At 51.1% G+C, this 23566-nt stretch overlaps 1 protein-coding gene and 1 long non-coding RNA gene across 5 annotated transcripts in view; one reads left to right on the top strand and one right to left on the bottom strand.

Moving 5' to 3' along the window:
- CNBP (CCHC-type zinc finger nucleic acid binding protein) overlaps positions 1 to 23566 on the top strand; it is a 58348-nt gene that overhangs the window by 941 nt on the left and 33841 nt on the right. The window lies entirely within an intron of this gene.
- Positions 15222 to 21335, bottom strand: LOC138424326 (uncharacterized). The gene is made up of 2 exons (XR_011250752.1): positions 20532 to 21335; positions 15222 to 16639 (listed from the first exon to the last, which is right to left on the bottom strand). It is a non-coding gene; the product is annotated as an uncharacterized lncRNA (long non-coding RNA).

Below are 23566 nucleotides of genomic sequence, written 5' to 3'. Positions count from 1 at the left end.
TTAACGGAATTAAGGTGCACCCATTGGTTGAAAGATTCCACATCCGTATATAAAGGGATATTTCTGATGGCTTGGGAGGCAGTAATCCAAACTTCTTAAACAAAATGAGACATTAACAGAGAAGAGCAGACTGTAAACGTCTCCTTAATTCAGTTGAAATAAGAACCCCTCTTGGTTAAAAACCAGGAAAGAACCCCAGAGATTTGCGTCGTTGGGTTAAGACCATGAAATACGGATAAGTTATGTAGAGTAAAATACAAATAAATACAGAATACCCTTTTATGTTATGATATGAATTCTATAGAATTATATAGTGCTACTGCTACTAAGTCGCTTCAGTCGTGTCCGACTCTGTGCGACCCCATAGATGGCAGCCCACCAAGCTCCCCCGTCCCTGGGATTCTCAAGGCAGGAACGCTGGAGTGGTTTGCCGTTTCCTTCTCCAAGGTATGAAAGTGAAAAGCGAAAGTGAAGTCCAACCCTCAGCGACCCCATGGACTGCAGCCTTCCAGGCTCCTCCGTCCATGGTATTTTCCAGGCAAGAGTATTGGAGTGGGGTGCCATTGCCTTCTCCAATAGAATTATATACCAAGGGCAATTTTTATAACACCTCATTTTTACAGTGAGAATTGTGGGTTGTGACTCCAACCCTGAGTATGAGGTCGTATATCATTGTGGGGGTTTTACTGCTTTTAAACAGTAATGTACATTCTTTGGATAATTGCTAAATCCTTTGTAGAAACACAGGGTATGGGGAAGTACAGAGGAAATTAGGGAAATCTGAGTAAGATTTGTGGGTTGAGCCAATATCAGTGTTATCCTGGTTGTGGTATGCTCTCTCTCTTTTTTTAAAATTTTTTAAATTAATTTTGCTAGTTAAAAAAAAATTGAGATGTAATCCACACGCGTTAAAATTCATTCTTTGGGACTTCTGTGGTGGTCCAGTGGCCAAGTCTCCCAGCTCCCGATGCAGGGGGCCCCTGCAGGATGTGACCCCTGATCAGGGAACTAGATCCCACGTGCTGAAGCTAGGAACTCACAGGCTGCAACTAAAAGATCGTGCGTGCCGCAGTGAAGATGGGAGATCCCGCGTGCTGCAGCTGAGAGCCACGCAGCCAAATAAACATAAACGTTTTTTAAAAAAACAATGAACTCTTCTGTAAGTGTAGAATTTGGTGGTTTGTAATAAATTTTAAAAAGATTGTGCCTCCATTACCACTAATTCCAGAGCTTTCTCATTATCCCTCAAAGAAGCCCATCTCCGTGAGCAGGCCCTCTCCATTTCTCATTCCCTCCCCCAGCCGTTACCCTCCTTTCTGTCTGTGGATTTGCATGTCTGGGTATTTCATGTAAATAGGATCATACAACTTGTGGCCTTTTGTGTGTCTGGCTTCTTAGCATAATGTTTTCAAGGTTCATGTCACAGTATGAATCAATATTTCATTCTTTATTGCTGAATAATATTCCATTTAGGGACACACACGCACACACACACACTCACTCACAGAGACAGACACACACTCACACGCGCACACAGACACAGACACACACACACACACATTTTGTTAACTTTTATCAGTTAGTGAGCACTTGGGTTGTTTGCACTTTTTGCCTCCTCAATAATGCTGCTGTGAAGGTTTCTGTACAAGTCTTTGTGTGACGTATGTTTCCATTTCTCTTGAGCACAAATGCTGTGTTGTGGTAACTCTTTTCCCTAGCTGCCTGATTTCCAAAGCATCTGCTCCCCCTCTGTCTTCCCACCAGCAGTGTGTTAAAGGTTTCGATTTCTCCAGGTCCTCACTTACACTTACTCTCTTTTTTATTACTAGTCACCTTAGTGAATGTGAACTGGGATTTCACTGTGGTTTTCATTTCATTTCCCCGATGGTTAATGATGTTGAACATCATTTCTGGTACTTTTGGCTGTTTGTACATCTCCTTTGAAAAAATGTTTACTCAAATACCTTGTCCATTTTTAAGTTGAGTGATGTATCTTTTTATCATAGACCTATGAGTTCTTTATAACCCCGGCTAGACCCTTACCAGGTGCATGGTTGACATGTACGCTCGTTCGTTCGTGGCTGTCTTTTCACCGTCTTTACAGTGTACTTGGAAGCACAAGCGTGTTTTACTGTGATGAGATGCAATTTAGTCACTTGTTGCTTACGTCTCTACTGTCTTTCTTGTACATAAGAAATCATTGCTTGATCCAAGGTCATGAAGATTCACCCATATGTTGGCAAGAATGCTATAGTTTTACCTCTTACAATTAGGCCTTTGGCCCATTCTGAGTCAGTTTGTGTAAAAGGTGTAAGGCTGGGGCCCATTCTGAGTCAGTTTGTGTACAACGTGTGAGCTGGGGTCCAGCCTCATTCTTCCGCATGCATCCAGTTGTCCCAACACCGTTTGTTGAAGACCGTTCTTTCTCGACCACAAATGTATGGCTTTATTTCTGAACTCTCGTTTCTATTCCACTGATCTTAGTTTTGCAAGACCTTACCATTGGGGGAAATTGGGCAAAGGGCATGAAAGGTCTTTCTGTATTATATGTTACAGTTGCTAGTGAGCGTACAGTTATGTTAATACAAATTTACTTTAAAAAGGCAGATATTATTTTCATGAGAACGTTCTCACCACCACCACCACCCTGACACCACACCCCATCCCAAATAAAATAACTGTTCTGTGTTAAGAATTTCCCCAGCCTTCCTCTGTGGTCCCTGTTCTTTACCACTAGGTGGCACCAACTCTCTTTTTTCAGAAGCTACCGCAGGAAGAGGCAGTGCCAGGACTTCTTGCCAAGAGCAGGGCCCTTTGCCAGGCCCTGGCTGCCACCGTCATGATTCAGGGCAGTCCTGGCCGCCCTGACTGTGCCGAGATAACAGGGAGACTCAAGGCTGCCTCTGCTTCAGAGGCTGCTTGTCGCTTTGTGAGATGAGCTCTCCGCACGTCTCCTCTGCTCAGGCTTCGAGAGCGTTCCTTCACTCACGCATTTGCTGTTCAGTCGGCCACTCGTGGGCAGCTCTTTGCAACCCCGTGGACTGCAGCACGCCAGGCTTCCCTGTCCTCCACTGTGTCCCAGATTTTGCTCAAACTCATGTCCACCCATGATCACATAATGCTCATAAACACAGCTGGTACTTTATCCAGGTAAGTCATTGTTAGTCATAAAAATTAGACCTTTGGGGAATTTCCTGACAGTCCAGTGGTTAAGACTTGGCAAAATCACTGCTGAGGGCCCAGGTTCAATTCCTGGTCAGGAAACTAAGGTCCCACAAGCTTCGTGGTGTGTGTGGGGGTGGAGAAAGCCAAAATAACTCTAAAATATTGGATTTTTAAAGGATGTGATAAAGAATATAACCACCCCACACAGCTTTGTAAACTATAAAGGACTACTCTTTAATAAGCTATGATTATTCCTGGAGCTAGGAGATCCCAAAGAAAGTTCAAAGTGAATATCATTGTGCCTTCATAGTCATAAAAAGGAATCTCAGAGAGGCTTGTGTACAGCGTGAAGTACACGGTAGAGAATCTGCCTGCCATGCACGAGACCCTGGTTTGATCCCTGGGTGGGGAAGGTCCCCTGGAGGAGGGCACGGCAACCCACTCCAGTGTTCTTGCCTGGAGAATCCCATGGACAGAGGAGCCTGCCGGGCTACTGTCCATGGGGTCGCAAAGAGCTGGGCAGCTGAGCGACTAGCGTACAGGGCGTGTGGAGGTTACGTGGCCGTAGTTCCCCGTCTGCACTGCCGCATGCTACCCGGTTGTGAGTAAACCACAGCATACCCGTCTGTTTTCTTATTGCTCGGCATTTACATTGTTTCCAGCCTTTTTTTTTTTTTTTAATCACCAAGAATAAATGCTACTGTGAACATTCTTGTCAAGGCTATGGTTTTCCCTGTGGTCATGTATGGATGTAAGAGTTGGACTGTGAAGAAGGCTGAGCGCCGAAGAATCGATGCTTTTGAACTGTGGTGTTGGAGAAGACTCTTGAGAGTCCCTTGGACTGCAAGGAGATCCAACCAGTCCATTCTGAAGGAGATCAGCCCTCGGATTTCTTTGGAGGGAACGATGCTAAAGCTGAAGCTCCAGTACTTTGGCCACCTCATGCGAAGAGTTGACTCATTGGAAAAGACTCTGATGCTGGGAGGGATTGGGGGCAGGAGGAGAAGGGGACGACCAAGGATGAGATGGCTGGATGGCATCACTGACTCGATGGACGTGAGTCTGAGTGAACTCCGGGAGTTGGTGATGGACAGGGAGGCCTGGCGTGCTGCGATTCATGGGCTCGCAAAGAGTCGGGCACAACTGAGCAACTGAGCTGAACTGAACTGAACATTCTTGTGCCTGTCTTCTGCCACACGTGTTCACACGAATGCCTCTTGCACAGACACATCCAGGAGCGGAATAGCCGTGTAGGGACATTCAGCCTTACCAGATAGTGCTAATTGCTGCCCAGAGTCCTTGTACCAATTGGCACTTCCCACCATGGATCCACGCCTTCTCCAGCTCAGTGTTATTAAATCCACTTTCTGCCAACCCAGCGGGTGTAGATGGAATCTCACTGAGATCTAACCTGCTTTTCCCTGAAGTTCCAAACCTCTTGCTTATTGAACAACCATGATCCTCTCTGAAATGCCCATTCATTTCTCCTGGTGCCCAAAGTGCGGGCACGCTCTGTAGGCGCGCGTGCTGGTCTCGGTCGATGGATTTCTCCTGGTATCCAGAGTGCAGGCGCTCTCTGTATGGCGCGGGTGCTGGTCTTGGTCGCTCTCTGTATGGTGCGGGTGCTGGTCTCGGTCGATGGTGTGTATTGCAGCTCTCTTCTCCCAGTTTGTGACTTGTGTTTTCATTTCCTTTATGGTGAATTTTGATCAAGGTAAGCTCAAAATTTATTATTTTTAAATGATCAGTGTTTTCTTTTGTGGAAAGTATATAGTGTGTCTTTTATTTTTTGTTTTGAATGGCATGTAATTGATTACCAATGTTAATTTCAGGTATCAGCAGAGTGATTCAGTTATACACAGACATGTATCTAGTCTGTTATGAATTCTTTTCCAATTTAGGTTGTTACAGAATATTCAGTAGAGTTCCCTGTGCTTGGCAGTAGGTTCCTGTTGGTTATTTTATATAGTGTGTGTGTACATGTCAGTCCCAAACTCCCAATTTACCCCTCCCCCACCTTTCCCCTTTGGTAACCATTAGTCGGGCGCGACTGAAGCAACAGCAGCAACAACGACTGAAGCGCCTCAGCGCAGCAACAGCAGCAGTCTGTTTTTAAAGTCTGTGAATCTGTTTCTGTTTTATAAATAAATTAATTTGTGTAATTTTTATTTATATTCTATATAAATGATACCATATGATATTTGTCTTTATTTGACTTAGTTCCATTAGAATGATAACCTCTAGGTCAGTCATGTTGCTGCAAACGGCATGCTTTTGTTCCTTTAATGACTGAGTAATATTCCATTGTATATATGGACCGCACCTTTCGATGCGACGCTTAGGGTGATGGACACTTAGGTTGCTTCCATGTCTTGGCTGTTGCAAACAGTGCTGCGGTGAACATTGGTGCGTGTGTCTTTTTGAAGAAGAGTCTTCGTCTTTGGATTCCGGGGTCAGTGCTGCGGTGAACATCGGTGTGTGTGTCTTTTTGAAGAAGAGCTTTCGTCTTTTCCTGATTTATGCGCAGGAGCGGGCTTGCTGGGTCATATAGTAGTTCTATTTTCAGTTTTCCTGTTTCTCAGGAAGCTGCACAGTGTTCTCTACAACGGCTGTATCGATCTACATTCCCCCCAACAGCTAGGAGGACTCCTCTTGCGCCACACCCTCTCCAGCATTCATTATTTGTAAACTTTTTGATGATTGACATTCTGACTGGTGTAAAGTGATACCTTGCTGTAATTTTAATTTGCGTTTCTCTAATGGAAACAGTGTCAGACTTAATTTTTTGGGCTCCATAATCATTGCAGATGGTGATTGCAGCCATGAAATTAAGACGCTTACTCCTTGGAAGGAAAGTTATGACCAACCTAGATAGCATATTAAAAAGCAGAGATATTATTTTGCCAACAAAGGTCCGTCTAGTCAAGACTATAGGTTTTCCAGTGGTCATGTATGGATGTGAGAGTTGGACGGTAAAGAAGGCTGAGCACCAAAGAATTGATGCATTTGAACTGTGGTGTTGGAGAAGACTCTTGAGAGTCCCTTGGACTGCAAGGAGATTCAGCCAGTCCATCCTAAAGGAGACCAGTCCTGGGTGTTCATTGGAAGGACTGATGCTGAAGCTCCAGTACTTTGGCCACCTCATGTGAAGAGTTGACTCATTGGAAAAAACCCTGATGCTGGGAGGGATTGGGGGCAGGAGGAGAAGGGGGCGACAGAGGATGAGATGGCTGGGTTGCATCACTGACTCGATGCACATGAGTCTGGGTGGACTCCGGGAGCTGGTGATGGACAGGGAGGCCTGGCGTGCTGTGATTCATGGGGTCACAGAGAGTCGGACACGACTGAGCGACTGAACTGAAGTGAATGATTAGTGATTTTGAGCATCTTCTCAGGTGCCTGTTGGCCATCCTGGCATTTTCTTTGGAGAAATGTCTGTTTAGACCTTCTGCCCATGTTTTGGTTGAGCTGTTTGGGTTTTTGTTGTTACAATATGTTGAACAACACAGATTTATGTTTTCTTCCAAAGATTTAAAATTTTGCCTTTCACATTTACGTTCTGACTTCATTATACGTTTTTTTTATGGTGTGCGGTAAGGAGTTGATTTCATTTTTTTTCCACTTGGATAATCAGTTGACCAGCACAGTTCACTGAATAATCCTTTCCTTCCACACTGACTTGCAATCCCATTTCTACCTCATGTCAAACTCCCGTCTATAGCCCGTGCAGCCCGTGGGTCTGTTTCCGAGCTCCCACGCTGTATCATCGTCTGTCTGTCCCTCTGTTGGTTTCGCACTGTCTTAATCATCACAGTCTTAGGCTAAGTGTTCACATTAGTATCTCGGAGGGTGAATCCTTCCATCTTATTTTCGGATGGCTTGACTTTTTTTTTTTTTTTTTGGGGCCTTTATTCCTGGGTAGAAATCCTCTAAATAAAGCTTGTTTCATAGACACACCTGTGGGATCTTAATCAGAGTTGAATTAAATCTGCAGGTCATCTTGAGCACTCTTCCGTGTAACCATCGCTGTGTGCACACGTGCATGACTTTCCACCTTTTTAAAGCTGACCTTGGCACTTGTGCGTCCCCCCGATGGCTCTGACGGGTGCCAGGTAGTTATGATCTGCGCAAGCTGTCTGATTTAATTCTCACAGTTCCCATTTCCCGAGTTCACCAAGCCTTGCAGGATTCGATGATTTGCCAAAGCTCGCCTGGGGGAGGCAGCGGAAGAGCCGGAGTTTGAGCCCGTCTCTCGGAGCCACAGCTCTGGCTTTGCTGCTCGGGGCTTAACTGGCTCCAGTCTCTCCACGTGTAAGCGACGCATGCCGAGTGTGTCTGGTGTTCATTTTGCCCCCGTTCCCAGAAAGCTCACGCCACCGGTACTTCCCCAGCTTGTTCCAGCGCCAGCATTTTCAGTCGGAACCCGCGGTGAATAGCAAGCCAGAGACACCGACACTTCCTGAGCCGCTTCTTAACGCCAGACACAGCCCTAAATCATTCTCTTGTGTTATCTCATTTGATCCTCACAACACCACCAGGAAGCTGAAGCTCAGAGAGACACACGCATTTGCTCGAGATCACACAGCAGACTAGGGACACAGAGGAGCCCGAGGTTAACGTCATCTCAAGAGCGTCCAGAGGCTGCCCCTCACCTGGGAGTGAAATGCGGACTCCTCCCTGCAGTCTGTGAGGCCCTAACACCCTGCGTCCTGCCCTGCTCCCGCCTGTCTGGGATTCTCCCTGTTCCCCGCACTCTCTGTGGCCCTGCCCTGCAGGCAAGGCCTCTGCCCAGCTCGCGCCCACAGTGTGTAAGTGGCTGCGCTCTCCCGTGCGGTCAGCTAAAAGGCCACCTCCTCAGAGAGGCGTTCCAAACCTCTGTGGCTGAAGTCCCGCCGCCTCTCTTTTCCATGGAGTTGTTCGGCTTTCTTCATGGCAGTTTCTCACTGTCTGGGTTGATCATTTGTAGTAAAAGTTCTCCAAAAAGGGAAAAATAATAGGATGTGTTAGCGTGTGTGTGTATAGACAGACAGGGAGGTTGAGGCTCATTGTAAGGAACTGGCTCAGGCACTTATGGGAGTGGGCGGGCCCCAAGACCTGCCAGGTGCTCAGCAGTCTGGAGCCCCAGGGGAGCCGATGACTTGGTTCCAGCCCAAGTCCAAAGGTCTGAGGAGCAGGGGAGCTGATGGTGTGGTTTCTGTCTGAACACTGGCAGCCTCAAGACTCAGGAAGAGCGGACATTTCAGTTTGAGGACGAAGGCAGAGAAAAAGCCAATATCTTACTTGGAAAGGCTGTCAGGCAGGTGTAGCTCCCTGTTATTCAGTGAATTTTTTTTTTTAAACGCAAGCCTTCAACTGATTGGGCGAGGCCCACCCACGTTGAGGCGCGCCATCTTCTTTACCCAGTCTGGTGTTTTAAATGTAATCTCATCCAAAGCACCATCACGGACACACCAAGGTGATGAGTGAGCAGATATCCAGGTGCCCCATGGCCAGTCTAGCTGACCTGTAAAGTTAAGCATCACACCTGTTGACTGTCTCTCGCTGCCTGCAGCTGCTAAGGCAAGTCTGGCGTGTTCCTGGCGCACAGTAGGGGCTCAGCAAGTAGCAGTGGGGTGAAGGCGTGACAGCCCAGATTCCCGCCCTGCTCTGAGCAGCTCCGTGTTGATTCCTTCTCTGCAGTAAGACTCTCCTTCAGATTGATCCCTTGGTCGACTGAAAAGAAAAAAAATAACATCTGAAGTCAAACGAATGCCCATGTGCAAAAGCTTGGTGTTGGTTTTGTGTGATGAAAGCGCCCAGGATGGGGAGTGCCAGGCAGTTCAGCTTCTCCTGGACCCCTTGGTGCCCAGGAAAACAGAGTTAACACCCACCCTGCTCGTCTCTGGATGCCCAGCTGTAAGCCTGAGAGGCCTACAGCGTGGCTTCAGGCTTCCCGAGAGACGGTTTTCCCGTCCTTGCAAGGCAGGAGGAGAAGCAGCCGTCACCAGGCTCACCCTCCAGGAGGGGCAGCAGGGCTGGGTCCTTCCACGGCTCACCAGGAGCTGGCGACAGTGAAGAGAAAGGGTTGGGAACATCTCCAGCTGCCCGCAGACTGGAGGACAGCGCGAGAATAGTGACAGCTCAGTGAACGGACAGGGAGTGTCTGCCAGGAGCTCCCCGAGGCCCGTGCCCACCTCGCGGGGCCCGCTGACCCCCGGCTGTGCCTGACTGCGCAGACTCTGTAGTCAGAAAGGCCCCGGGACGAGCTTGCCTTTGCACGAACTGCCGAAACACTCGCGCGGCGCCATGGAGTGCTCACAAGTCACGTTCATGCGCAGCGATTCAGTGCAGGCGCCTCTCTGGAGGGTGACCCTGCTGCGGCTTGTGAAGGGCCTGGGACTTGGAAACCCCAGGAAGTTCAGGCACTGGGGCTGCTGTGTCTTCCTAACCGTCGTTAGGGACCTGCTGGACATTGTGCCCTGCTCAGAAAAGACGTGACCGAAGGCTGGTGGCCGAGGAGGAAGCGCATGGGCCGCATTGCCTGAGACACAGACGATGCCCCAGGCCTGCTGCAGAGCCACCGCGCTTTGCGCGTGGCCAATGCTTTCCCACGGTAAACACGCGAAGAGAGTGAGCCCTCCCTGGACCACTCCTCCCTACATGTCTCTCTGCTCCAGAGAAGACTGTAGACAGCCTACAGAAAGCACACAGGTGACTCCGCAGACGTGCCCTTGTTCCAGTCTCCACCTCTTTGCCGCCAGCCTCGCCGCTGTGCCCTTTCCACGGGCTCTTGTCCTGCCCAAGGCCCCCAGCTCTGGCGCTCTGACGGCCCCGAGACCTTGCGTTCCAGCTCCCTGGCTCAGCCTTCCCACGCCATCAGAAACCAGTAGCCAGTCTGCTCTTGGAAGTCACACAATGCGATGGTGTATTACTCACCACTGTACAAAAGTCACCCCGAAATTTAGCTGCCTAAAGTGACACCGTTTAATGAGACACCAGCTCGTGCCCTTAGGATGGCCAGCATCGAAAGAACAGACCAGCTAGCGCTGGTGAGGGTGTGGAGGAACTGGGGCCCTTGTGCTCCTTTGGTGGAAACAGGAGAAGGAAGACATGCAGAGGCCTCCCCCCAACTCGGCATAGAGTCTCCGTTCGATCCAGCAACTCCGTCTCTAGTGCACACCCAGAAAAATGGAGAGCGGGGTCTCCAAGGCATGTTTGGAGATCAGTCAGACTCCTGTCCGTTGCGTTGGTGCTGCCATCCAGCCATCTCATCCTCTGTCTCCCCTTCTCCTCCTGCCCTCAGTCTCCCCAGTGTCAGGCAAGAGTACTCAGCCTTAAAACAGGAAGTTCTGATACACCTTGCCACTTGGATGGGCCTGGAGGATCTCGCACTCACTGAAATGAAGCAGTCGCAAAGGACGGCTACAGTCTGATTCCACGCCCAGAGGCACCTAAAGCCATCACAGCCACCGAGACACAAAGCGGGACGGTGGTTTCGGGGTCTGGGGAGAGGCGGGGGAGTTACTGTTCAGTGTCGGTAGGATTCCGGTTGCAAAGAGAAGGCGCCCCGGGCGACTGTCTTATGGCATTGTGCCAGTAGCTGCCAGGGCCGAACAGCACACCTCAGGTCGCTGGGATGGTCCGTTTATGCTGTGTACTTTTTACCGCAACAAGTCTGTGTTTTAAATCCCTTTCTTATCTCACGGTTTCTGTGGCTAGGAATCTGGACCTAGCCCAGCCGGGTGGTCTGCCTCAGGGTCTCTGACGAGGCTGCACAGGGGCAGGGGTCTCATCTGAAGGCTGAAGAAAGGTCTCTATTGCCAGGGTTCACTCCACTGTCAGCCGTCGGCTCGAGGGTGTCCTTCATTTGTAGGCTTTGGCCAGAGTCTGCCCTCAGGCCCTTGCCACGCGGGCCTGTCCATGCGTCAGCACACTTCTTCAGGGTGTGCCCACCACACAGGGCGGTATAGCAAGACGGCGCGTGAGGTGGAAGTCAGCATGTTCGCAGCCTGACCGCAGGTGTCATGGGACCTCGCCTTTGTCACGTCCGAGGAGGGAGGGGCGAGTGATCGGGCCCAGCCCACGTTCAGAGGCTCTGCACAAGGGCTGGCCTGGCTGGCCTCTGCTCTTCCATTCATCATTCACGTTAAGTCGCTTCAGGCCTGTCGGACTCTGCGACCCTGTGGACCTGCAGCCCACCAGGCCCCTCTGTCCATGGGATTCTCCAGGCAAGAAAACTGGAGTGAGTTGCCGTGCCGTGCCCTTCTCCAGGGGATCTTCCCGACCCAGGGATCCTGCCCACGTTTCCTGTGTCGCCGGCACTGCCTGGCGGGCTCTTCACCATTGGCGTCACCCTGGGAGCCCTCCCTCTGTCCATGGTGCCACCCAGTTGCGTCACCTGGAGCCTGAGCTCCAGCCTCGAGTCCGTCCTTCCCCTTCTCCGCATCCAGGCCCTCTGCAGGCTTCTTGTTCCCTCCAGCAAATACACCCAGAGCTCCTATTTACGGGCCAGACTGCATGCCTGGCTTCTGGCTCAGCAGTAACCCAAACAGGCTCCCTGCCCTCCTCATGCCCCCAGGCTTGTCGAGGCAGTGGTTTTAAACTTGTTTCCTTAGCTGTAAAGTCAGATTGTGTAAATGATCACCAAGTGAGCTAGTATGAAGTCACATGCTTTGAGCAGCGTCTTAGCACACAGTAAACGCCCAGCAAGTCTTAGCTGTGATTGTCGGAGAAAGTGGGGACACCTGTGAGTGAGAACACAGGAGGATGCTGTGGAAGGGGACAGCGAGGGTGTGGCCGCCTCTCCCAGGCGGGCGGGGAAGGCTTCTCCAAGGGGCACGTCTTACGTGAAACTGGAGGGGCCGGAGGCGCCCGGCAGGCGAGCACAAGCGGTGCAGGGGCCAAGCTGGCTCTGGGGAGGGCTTGGGCGGCCAGGTGGGCAGAGGACGGAGGGCCTTCGCAGATCGGTTTCAGAAGCAGACTGGTAAGGAACCCACCTGCCAGTGCCGGAGGCACAAGAGACTCGGGGTCAACCGCTGGGGAGGGAAGATCCCTGGAGATGGAAATGGCAGCCCACTCCAGTGTTGCTGCCTGGAGAATCCCATGGACAGAGGAGCCTGGCGGGCTGCAGACCATGGGGTCTCACAGAGCTGGACGTGGCTGAGCAGCTGGGCACACACACTTGGGCGGGGCAGGGGAAGGAATGGACCAGAAGATGCTGTGTTTCTGGCTCTAATTAGCCCAGTTGGTAAAGAACCCGCCTGCCGTGAGAAAGACCCTGGTTTGATGCCTGGGTCGGGAAGGTCTGCTGGGGAAGGGATGGCTACCTGCTCCAGAATTCCTGGGCTTCCCTGTGGCTCAGCTGGTAAAGAATCTGCCTGCAGTGTGGGAGGTTCAGTCCTCGGGTTGGGAAGATCCCCTGGAGAGGGAAAGGCTGCCCACTCCAGTATTCTGGCCTGGAGAATTCCGTGGACTGTATGGTCCGTGGGGTCACGAAGAATCAGACACAACTGAGCGACTTTCACTTTAACTTTGCACCACTACCACGTGGGAGCCCGGAAACCCCCGATTTGGGCAAGATGCCCCATGAAGAGGCCGCCAGCTCCTGGCCATGTGGCTGGTGAGTCAGCCCTGTCCCTTGCTCCTGGTCTCCCTCTCTGCAGGAGAGTGGCCTCACCCACAGCAACCTTCTCCAGTCCCTCCCTGGCATGCCCGTGGCTGCCTAGTCAGATCAGAGATCAGCAGATGCCTGTTGACGCAGGGAGCCGGGAGGGGCCCCAGCAGGCCCTACTCCAGCTGGTCAAGCAGTCTTCCTGCGTCCACACCTCTCACCCTGCTCTGTCCTTACAAGAGGCCATCCGCGGTGCATGGTGATGGGGACCAGGCCCTTGGAGTCAAGTGGAACCTGCATCCAGTTCGGATACATTACTTAAGCCCTGGGACCCTAGACATTCTGTCTGTGGAAGAAACGTTTCCTGTTTAGTTGGTATGTTGGAGGTCTCCAGGACTACCCTCGGCCTCAGTGACTTGGTAGAAAGACTCATAATTCAGGAAAGCTGTTCAACTCATGCTTACAGTTCACTCTAGTAGAAGAGTAGAGGTTAAAATCAGGAAAGGAAAGTGTATACAGAGCAGAGCGCAGGAGCTCCCAGGTGTGGCGGTCCGGCTGTGCTGCCCACGGGAGACCTGCAGATGGCGCTTAGTTCTCCCGGCGACTGTGTGACAGCGCGCACAGGTGTGGCCAGCGGGGACTCTCATCCAGTCCCCCGTGTCCAGGGTTTGTGTGGAAGGGCAGTCTCGTAAGCAGAGAGCACCCCCATGGCTGACCACAGATACACGGTCTCCATTGCGAGCACACGTGCTAAATCACTTCAGCGGTGCACAACTCTTGGCGACCTACGGACTGTGGCCCGTCAGGCTCCTTTGTCCGTGGACTTCTCCCGGCAAGAATGCTGGAGTGGGTTGCCGTGCCGCCTCCAGGGGATCTTCTCGACCCAGGGACTGAACCCAGGTCTCTTGCGTCTCCTGCACTGCAGGCGGATTCTTTGCCACTGAGCCACCACGGTCTTCATTACCATCCCCCAGCCACGGCCCCAGGCTACCTCACATGGTTGGCATCAGCTGTCTGGGGTGGCCCTGGGCCCCAGGCACACAAAGGCACTCTTCCCATGTGGACACTGCAAGGGCCTGCGTGCTGCCCCCCAGGAGCCAGGCCAGGGCCCGTCCTCGCTGTGGGACGGGCAGGGTGTGGACCTCCCAAGCGTGCTGAGCTCTCTCTTTACTGCACACTTGATCTGGACATTCAACACGTGTCCCAGTCAGGGTCCAACCAGGAAAGCTGAAACCACTGTAGGTATTTAGAACAAACAGTTTAACACAAGGAGATTGTCTCGCAGGGGATTGAAGACCTGGGGAGCAACACAGGAGGCAGGGAGCCCAGGGACCGGCCGCGGCAACCGCAGGCCTCTCCAGACTGATCCAGGCCTGGAGGCTGCCTGGTGGGCCAGGGGCACGCAGGGAGAGCTGTCGGCTCACGCCGCCCCCCAGCAGAGGGAGCAGGGGAAAAGAACCCGGGTTCTTCCCCATTCCGCCTGCCCTGCCCCCTCTGGCACTTCCCAGGGCGGGGGCTCCCCAGGAAATGACTCCGACTCCCGTTTACTCAGGGCCTGTTTCAAGGTGCCTGACAGCGCGCCAGCCACGGTCACCCACCCCACCCCGTGTGGCCCTGCCCGAGAGCTGCCCTGCAAGCAGATACTGCCTCTGCTCTATAGGGATGACAGCGATGAGGGGCAGATAAAGAAAAACAGCCTGTCGGGGGAGCCGGAGCCAGGGGGTGTGGAGGAAAGGAGGCAGGGCCGCAGGGAGGCAGAGACATTGTGCGGAAGCCTTCCTGGCCAGGAGGCGCCCGCAGCCAGCAGAGGTGGGGAGCGAGGTGCTCCTTCAGCACACTCGTCCAGCCAGGAATCCCCTGCCTGAGCCCCACTTCCTGTCTCAGTCCAGCTGTCCCCACCCACATTGCCCCCTGGGAAGGCCTGGGTTCCCTCACCGCAGAAATCGTTTGCAGTGAATCTTTTGTTTCCCCCTCGTGCTTGACTCGTGGCTACAGTTTGTTTCGTCTCTCAAAGACCTGCTCGATTCCATTTTTCATGCCATTTCCACACTGCTGAGGGGCATGTCGGCCTGGGACTTGCTCACACACAGGCAGTTCAGCACTGGCGCTCAGAATCCAGGAACCACGGCGCTCCCATAAATGGTTTTAAACCCGGTGCTGAAGCCCAGCAGCTCCACGCCTTTGCCTGGCCTCGGGAATCAGAAAGCCCTCCTGTTACCTCCTCCCACACTTGGCCTTGCACGCTGGCCAGCTAGCCTGTGCTCCCAGATAAGAAGTGCAGAGAAAGGCGGGCTCTTTCCCCCAAGCCCCATGTGCAAAGACTGTGTCTCACGGTGGTGCTTTTTAGGTGTGACGGTGCTGTGGTGGTTGGATAGGAGAACTGAAACTGCCTCCACATCTTTGAGGAAAACACACACACTCACATTCACATGTGAACTGAATATGGCAACTTAGTAATTATTAGATCTTTTTAGTCTGTGCATTTGACTTTTTTAATGATAAAAACAATTCCCCTTCCTCCCTTCCTTAAAAATTTTAATGTATTCATTTTTACCTGTAAAATTAATTGACCTTTTTTTGCTTTCAAACCACCAATCATAACTTCTAATCTGAGATAAACTGTGTTGTCACTTTGGATTTACTTTATTCTGTCCAAGAGGGAAAAATAAGGGAAAAAAATAAGGCTTTCTACTTAAATGTAGATTTTAAGGCAGTACAGAGTAGGGTTTGTCTCTTGTCTTTTAAGACATGAATGAAGGTCAAGGTTAGGCAGACCTACCCTGTTCTCTCGCTCGCTCTCCTGGAGAGCAGCTGGTGCGGGGCGAAGGGTCCAGGAGGGAAGGCCCAGGGAGAGGGCGGCAACCTGGCCGCAGCGTCAGCAGGAGGCTCACCCGGGCAGGCCCAGCTGCTACAGCCTTGCACAAGCTGTGTGGTCGGGAACAAGGCGTGGGATGGACCCACTGATGCCTCTGGCATAACCTTAAAGATTGTGGAGGAAACGACCAGCACCTTCTCCATCACACACTTAAGTAGCACAGAGATTAGCATGGCGAGTTCAATAAACTGCTCAACGAACTATGGACTAACGTGTGTGGGATGCGGGCTGAAGCGCAAAAGCAAAGCTAACCGTGTTGTGGCCCTTTGCCACCTCAGTTTCTGAGCTGTGGACTCACACAGCCGTTCCAAATGGAAAGGAAGCTGGCGTTTCAGCTACTTATTGCTAAAGTCAGCATGTCAAACTTGCTTAAAACGTGACTGCATATTTCCCCTGGCTCTGCACTCTGGGCTGGGCTCAGCTGGGTGGTTCTTCCACCCTGCCAGGTGTCTTCTGGGGTGGAAGGTTCCAAAGAGCATCTTCACCCAGACTTCTGGGGCGTCAGCTGAGGTGGCTGGAACAGGGGGATGACTGGCACACTTGTGCCTCCATGCCATCACAGCAGCTGGACCTCGTCACAGAGTGACTCGGGACTTCAAGAGGCAGCACCCAAGAGGACAGGCCCCAGCATTCAAATCTGTACCAAGGCTCTGTGCCCAGCACATCTGCTGCCATCCCATCGGCCAAAGCAAGTTAGTTATGTGTCCAATCCCGGAATATACCTGTGAGGGAGAGGGCTGACAGTCAGTGGAGACCACCAATGCATGGACCCCCCGCAACCAGGAAGAGCCCTCATCCAGCAGCGCGTAAGCCGCCGTGGGCCACCCAGGATGGAGCTCTCCTTCCGGTTAGGGAGACGCCGTGAAGGATCTCAGTCATTCATTCATTCAACACGCGTCTCTCGGGAGTGCAGATGCTGGGGATTGGTACGGACGAGACAGGTGAGCTCTTGCTTCTGAGGCTGTCAGGTAGTCCATATGCAGTGAGACCGTTTCCAATGACGACCAGCACTGTAAAGAAAACAGCATAGCAGGGCAGAGAGTGGGCAGAGGTTGAGGGTGGGTGCTGTAGCCACAGGGATCAGGGCAGGCGCTCCTTGAAGCAGGAAGCTCAGCTGAGACTTAAACGAGAGGGCACCAACCTCGTGGAGATCCGGTTGCACATGTTCTAGGAGGAGGGAACCAAGGGTGGAGGAAGGGGGCAGGAATGCACCTTGACCAAGTCTCAGCTCGACGTGTTTCAGGGATAGTAGACTAGGGCGTCTGGAGTAGCGGAAAAGGGAGGCAAGGTTCGAGGGAGAGGCCGGGCCTCGCCACGCTTCTGAATGCACTCAGAAGTATGACGCGCATCGGGAGCCGTGAGCTGTAGTTCCTTGCCCATCGTCCTGCCCCTTCCCGGCCCTCCTCTGCATTTCCAGATCCATTCTGAGAAGCTGTCAAGCTCTGTCAAGCCAGAAGGTCGGGGGGTGGGGCGCTCAGAAGAAAGTTAAAAAATACCCTAGCGTTGGAGGCTAACTCCCTTGCTTCGGACACTGGGAGGCAGTGCGCAAACCTCCCACCGCCACCATCGTACACACAGACAAGCCGTCTTGACACAGACTCCAGGGCGCTGTTGCCCATTTCTAATTATAACCGACATTTGTTTTCACATACATCATCCCACGTTATCCCTTCGTCCAGCCAGAGCCAGTCCGCCCAAGGAAGCAAACATTTGAGCAACCTTCGTGCTCAATCTCGTGCTCAGCAGCCCTGTGCATCTGGCTAACCTTCCCCCAAGCCTGTGCAGGTTTTAACTTCTTATCTCCATCTCTCTGTGGAGGATGTAGGCTCAGAGTCACACAGGAAACAGCGGCGCTGCAGTTCCAGCCTGAAGCCTCTGAGCCCGAGTCACGGGCTCCACCCCCTGCAGCTCCTGCAGGCTGCTGAGCTGGGCCTGCCCTGGGCAGGTGGCCAGGTTGCGCATTCTCCCAGAGCTCCATCTCCATACAAGGGCCTCCGTGAGCCGGAGATGAGAAGAAGGATTGAAACAAAATGCTCATCGTATTACTTTGAACTTTGGCTTCCTTAGTCAAGCCAGTGCGCCTGAAGTGCGCCCTGAGCAGACAGGTGTCTATAGAGGGAATTTTACACGATGTGCATAAAAACCTCCCTGTGTATTTACCGTGCTTTTTCAAATGGACAGTTGGATCTATTATTTTCAATGTAGATGTTGTTTACCGGAAACGGTTGCTAGAGATTAAAGAAAAAAAGTATTCAACGTCTTATCTGAAAATGTAACTAAGATATTATTTTAAAATAACCTTTTCCAAAATACCCTGGTGGTGCAGTGGTTAGGACACAGTTAACCCTTTCCCTGCCAGGCCCCGGGTCAGTCCCTGGGTGGGGACTGAAGATCCCACAGACTGTGTGGCACGGTCAAAAATCAAACAAACTCATCCTTTTTCCTGACTTTGAAATGCATCTATACTTTCCAAAAGGAAATACACGTATCTCCATCCATATATATACGCACACGTAGTTACTTTTATACGTGTATGTAATTCTGTAGTCGCCTTTAGCCCTATTAAAAATGCAATGTGTGTGTTTTGAAAGTGTTAATTATCTACACATTTAAAATATCACAATTTGGAACCCTGACTTGATACTCCTTCCTATTAGAAGGTCAGCAGTGGCTGGAGCCTCTCACACCCGAGAGGCCCCTCGTCCAGCTGATTTAAACCGTATCAAGTCTAGGATTGCATTTGTTTTTTTGAATTGCAGGGCAAGTGACTTGCTTGGGTCATGCTCAGTCTGCAGTCTGTGTTCAGACATGGCGCAAACATCCCCCGAGAACTCGGAGGAGACTGCCAGGGAAGGCCTGGGCCTCCTTCCCAGAACAGCCTGCTTCAGACCAGCTCGGTGCCTCCTCCCCGCGTCCCAGCGACCCCCTGCCACAGGTGGGGCTGGAACCCAGCAGGATTGACAGGAATGTGGATCACAGCCTCCCCGCTACCCCATTTGCTTTCCAAAGGTCAGCGGCTTGAGATAATGTGTTTTAGGGATTTCCCAGTCGGCTAGTATTTAAAAGATGTTTATATTGAAAAAAGAAGATAGAGGCTCTGGCAACTAGGAAAACACAGAATAAAAGTTTTCCCTGGACTCTTCTTTTTTTTTTTTTTAATTTTTATTAAAGAACAATCGATTTTGAAACTAACAATGTTGCGTTAGTCTCAGGCATACAACAAAGTGATTGAGTTATACATGCATAAATCTGTTTTTTCCCAGATTCTTTTCTCTTGTAGATTATTACAAGATATTGAGCAGAGTTTCCTGTGCTCCACAGTAGGTCCTTGTCGGTTATCTGCTTTATATATAGCGTGGATGTGTTAATCCCAAACTCCTTATTTATCCCTCCCTCCACTTTCCCCTTTGGCAGCCATACATTGGCTTTCTATGTCTGTGGGTCTGTACCTGTTTTGTGTATAAATTCATTTGTATTATTGTTTTGGGAGGGTGGTTACACAAACTGGTGATGTCATAGGCTATTTGTCCTTGTCTGACTGACTTGGTGTGATCCTCTCTGAGTCTATCCATGTCACTGCAGATGGCTTTCCCCTACTCTTTATTTGCAGTTTTTGCAATAATAGTGAAGGAAATAGGAATTAGAAACCTCAGACACCTCAGCCTTCTTCTTTCTAGTCCTTGTCCTTACAGGGGTTTATGTTGACAAAGCTGATAACATTTGTGTTGTCTTTTCACCTAATGTCAATAATTCCATAAAAGAGTACGTCGCTTCTCAGAGAGGAAGGGTTACTTTTTATTCTAAGGTGTTGTAATATTACATACAGTTTGGGGAAAGAGAAAAAAATTATTCATAAACCTGCCGTCCTTCCTGAACCGCTCTAATTTTTGCATTTTCTGTCTCTGCTTTGTTCACGGCATCTATATTTTGCATGTTTTATATAATAGAACTATTCTGGTTATTGCCCACAAGCATTCACAGGTTTATAAAAAAAAATGTATACTCCCACACTCCACAAAACTCTTAAAAACCTGTTTTGAGTTCTCCTTACAAATCCTTATCCATGTGCATATTTCATTTTTTCCACTAGTAATAAAAGCACGAATTCAATTTATTGTTTTTATCCTATTTTATATTATAAAACACTTAGTGATTCCCTATACTCTTTATTACTTTTTGTTTAAACTTTGTTTAAGACTCGAAAGAATTACAAAAGTAATTCATGCTGATTTTTACAACTGAAATAATTCAAAATTTTGTGAAAGGAAAATCATATACGCCCTACGCCCTACTCCAGTCCCATCCCCTGAAGTAATAAATGCTAACAGCCTAGTGTGCTCAACACATATTTTTCCTGTCTTTCAGATATACATACCATATTTTAAAATATATGCTTTTTTTTTAAACCATAAAGTGCATATTCCTCAAGACCAGAAGATACTAACTTATTCTTTTAGGTGGGTTTATTTTACGTTAAGGATGCATCGTGATTTATTCATTTAGTTCCCTGATGATGAATATTTCCATCATCCATAGTTTGTTATCTCTAAGAAATGTTGCGATAAAACGTCCATCGGCATAAGCTCTTCTGTACGGGTACTTTCACATCTGTAGGCCTGCTTATCCAAAATGGGATTTGAAAGATAAAGAAACATATATTTTTGTATTTTAAAATTTTAAATCAACTTTTTGCAGCCGTCATGGCCATGCGCTGAAATGCTCCCATTTGACTGTAGCGTCAATGAGGTTTGATGAATATAGTCAGCAGTGTCACCACCAGGCGCAAACCTTTCCAGCCCTGAAACAGCCCCTCTTGCACCTCTGCAGGCGCGCCCCACCCCACCCCCCGCCCCCCGGCCGCCACTGCCCAGGAGGGTTTCCCCTTCCTAGAACTCCACGTACCTGGGATCCCCCTGCGTGTCTCGCCCAGCTCTGGCTTGTCCACTTGGCCCAACATCCTGGACATTCATCCGCCTCGTAGCTCATGTCAGAAGTTTCTTCCTCTTTGCTGTCGTGTGGTTTTCAGAGAAGCAAGTTCCTTTCCAGAAAAGTCGCAGCTGGCCGCGTTCCTACCAGCAATGAGCAGGAATGTCTCTTTCTCCGAATCTCTACCGGCCCTGGGTGTTACTCTTTTCGGGTTTTGCCAGCTCCTCAGATGAAAGTGAGGCTGTTGCTTCTGCCTGAGTTTGCATTTCCTTGCGTGTCGAGAGTGCGTGTCTTTTATTTTCCTTTGTTTATGGCTGTGCTGGGTCCTGTTGCGGGGAGCTGCGGCGTGAGCCTCTCTGCTGTTGCGGGGCGCGGGCTCTGGGGCGCTCGCTCTGCGGCAGAGGCGGCACGTGGGCTCGGCGTGGGGCTGGGGCTTCAGAGCGCAGGCTCCGAAGTGGTGCCGCAGGGTCCTGTCGGTCCCCAGCATGTGGGATCTGCCCAGATCAGGGTATGGCCCACGCCTCCTGCGCTGGCAGGAGGTTTCTTCACCGCTGAGCCACCAGGGAAGCTCTGGAGTTGTGCTCCTCGCATTTTCTCTTCTATGGATTGTCTGTCCAACCGCTGACTCATTTTCCTATTGGATTTTAATTTGTAGAAACTCTTCGTTTACTACAGACCTTAACTTTCTTTGCAGATGGTATCATTTTTTTCCTGCTCTATGCTTTGTCTTCTAACTTTTAAAGTGTTTTTTGTCTTAAAACTTAGAATGTCAAGTAGTCCAATATGCTATCTGCTTTTGTAGCTTCTGGATTCCCTGATAAGCGTAATCTCTATATGCTGTCGTGTTCTGTTCCTTCACTTAAGATGTAAGCATTTCCCGTGTGAGCGCCTAGTCACTCAGTCGGGTCCGACTCTTTGCGACCCTGTGGGCTGTAGCCCACCAGGCTCCTCTGTCCATGGGATTTCCCAGGCAAGAGTACTGGTGTGGGTTGTCATGCCCTCCTGCAGGGGACTTTCCTAACTCGGGGACTGAACCCGCATCTCCTGCAGCTCCTGTGTTGCCAGCAGATTCTTTACTGCTGAGCCGGCGGGAAAGCCCTTCTCGTGTATTACCGCCTGCACAACTGGGATTGTTAAGGCGGCACTTCGTCACACCCAGAGATAGCCCATGAAGTAATTACAATTATTCTTCTCTTGGATGCTTGATGTAATTATTAATTAATAATTGTTAATTTAATTACTTTGAATAATTTCCCAAGAGTAATGTCCTAGGTTTTGAAGGTTTTTTGTAATTTTTTTTTGGCTGCACTGCACAGCTTGTGGGATCCTACTTCCTGATCGGGGATCGAACCCACGCCCATGACAGTGAAAACGAAGAGTCTAACCACCAGACTGCCAGGGGATTCTATATTACGTGATTCTAAAAAAATATGTCAGTAATCTGGAGAAATACTCCAGGCCAGAATACTGGAGCAGGTAGCCTGGGTCGGGAAGGTCTCCAGCAGACCTTCCCAGCTCAGGAATCAAACCAGGGCCTCCTGCAGTGCAGGCGAATTCTGTACCAACTGAGGCATCAGGGAAGCCCAGCAGGAATGCCAGCATCTTGAGTGGTCTCCCTCTCTGAGGGCACCGCGGCCCGTGACGGACACGGAGGCTCCAGGCGCGACGCACCAGCCCCGAGTGTGCCTAGAAGCCCTGCTTCCTGGTTCGTGTCAAAACAAACCCCCAAACAGTGATACCTGCTCTGTGGGCCCCTGCACCGCATGTGGGGGTCCCGTCTCTCCCCTCTCCCTACCTCCACGTTCCCTCTACAGCTGCCTAGAGAAGCTGGGGGCTGAGCGGTGGAGCCAGGCCTGGGAATAACGTTTGCACGGCACAGATCCCTTCCCCGTTTACAAAGGCCCTTTCTCAGACTTCGGTGTCGGAATCCCCCCGCTGCTTTTCTCAGCCCAGCGAATGCCCTCTCACTCTTTAAGACGGAGGAAGGCATCTCCCCCTCCCAGCGGCGTCCCCCCACTCTCGGGATGGTCTTAGCCCCTGCACGGTGTTTCACCGCAGTCTCCCTGACTGCACCCGGCCTCTGCCCAGCACTGGGGGTTTCCCTGAGGAGTGCAGAAGTGTGTTGCAGGTGGAGCCTGGGGCTGGGTCTGTGGCAAAGTGAGATTAATGAGGGGCAGCGTGGAGATGCGTGGTGGAGCTGGGAAGGCTGGCAGGGGCTGGGCCGCTGGGATCCTTGCTTGCCAGGCAGCAGGCTGGGCATTGTCTCCTGGTCAGTGTGGACCCAGTGGAGGGCTGGAATGTGAGTCGACTTGGGTGAGTGGTGGCCGTCTGCAGGCTGGTGACAGTGAGGGCCTAGCAGAGGCAGCTGAGAAGAAAGAAAAGGAAGGGGCTGAATTCCAGAGAAAACCTGGATTTTGAAACAGTGAGTCTTGGCCACTTGGTGTCCACGAGGCTGTACCCGCCCAGGCCCCAGCTTGTTTAGGCAGCGGCAGAGAGGGCGCAGGGGTGGGGAGGGGAGGGGCAGGACTCTGAGATGAGGTGTGGGGGCACACAGAGAGGGCACCATTGTCTGTTTCTGCCACAAACCGGGAAGCAGGGGTTCCAGGCACACCCGGGGCTGATGAGCGGTCCCTTGAACTGCTGCTCTTCAGGAATGCCTGGACTGATGTCTCCCCTGAGGACTTCCCCCGCCAGCCCGCGTGGGGTGTATCCACAGTCTGGGGTGGGCGTGGTGGCGGGGGGGTGGGGAGGTCAGCGGTTGAGAGGAGAGGCAGGCTCTGGGGCTGGTCTGCCTGGGCTGATGAGTGGCCCAGCGCTCGACGTCTGAGTGCTTTTCAGCTTCAGAGTGAGAGGAGCGTTGATGCCGTGTGAAGGGGTAAGCTGAGGAAGGCCGAGTGCTGGGCCCAGAAGGAGCTCCCGGTAAGTATAAACTGCCGTGGGCGTCAGAATACCGCAGCTGGGCCCGGAGAAGGGTGTGCTCGCGTTGGCCTGGAGCAGCCCTAAGAGGCAGA

The sequence above is a fragment of the Ovis canadensis genome, chromosome 19 (genome assembly GCF_042477335.2).
Source record: "Ovis canadensis isolate MfBH-ARS-UI-01 breed Bighorn chromosome 19, ARS-UI_OviCan_v2, whole genome shotgun sequence".
Classification (NCBI taxonomy): domain Eukaryota; kingdom Metazoa; phylum Chordata; class Mammalia; order Artiodactyla; family Bovidae; genus Ovis; species Ovis canadensis.
The sequence above is the reverse complement of the archived record's forward strand: the minus strand, read 5'-3'. Positions and strand labels throughout refer to the sequence as shown.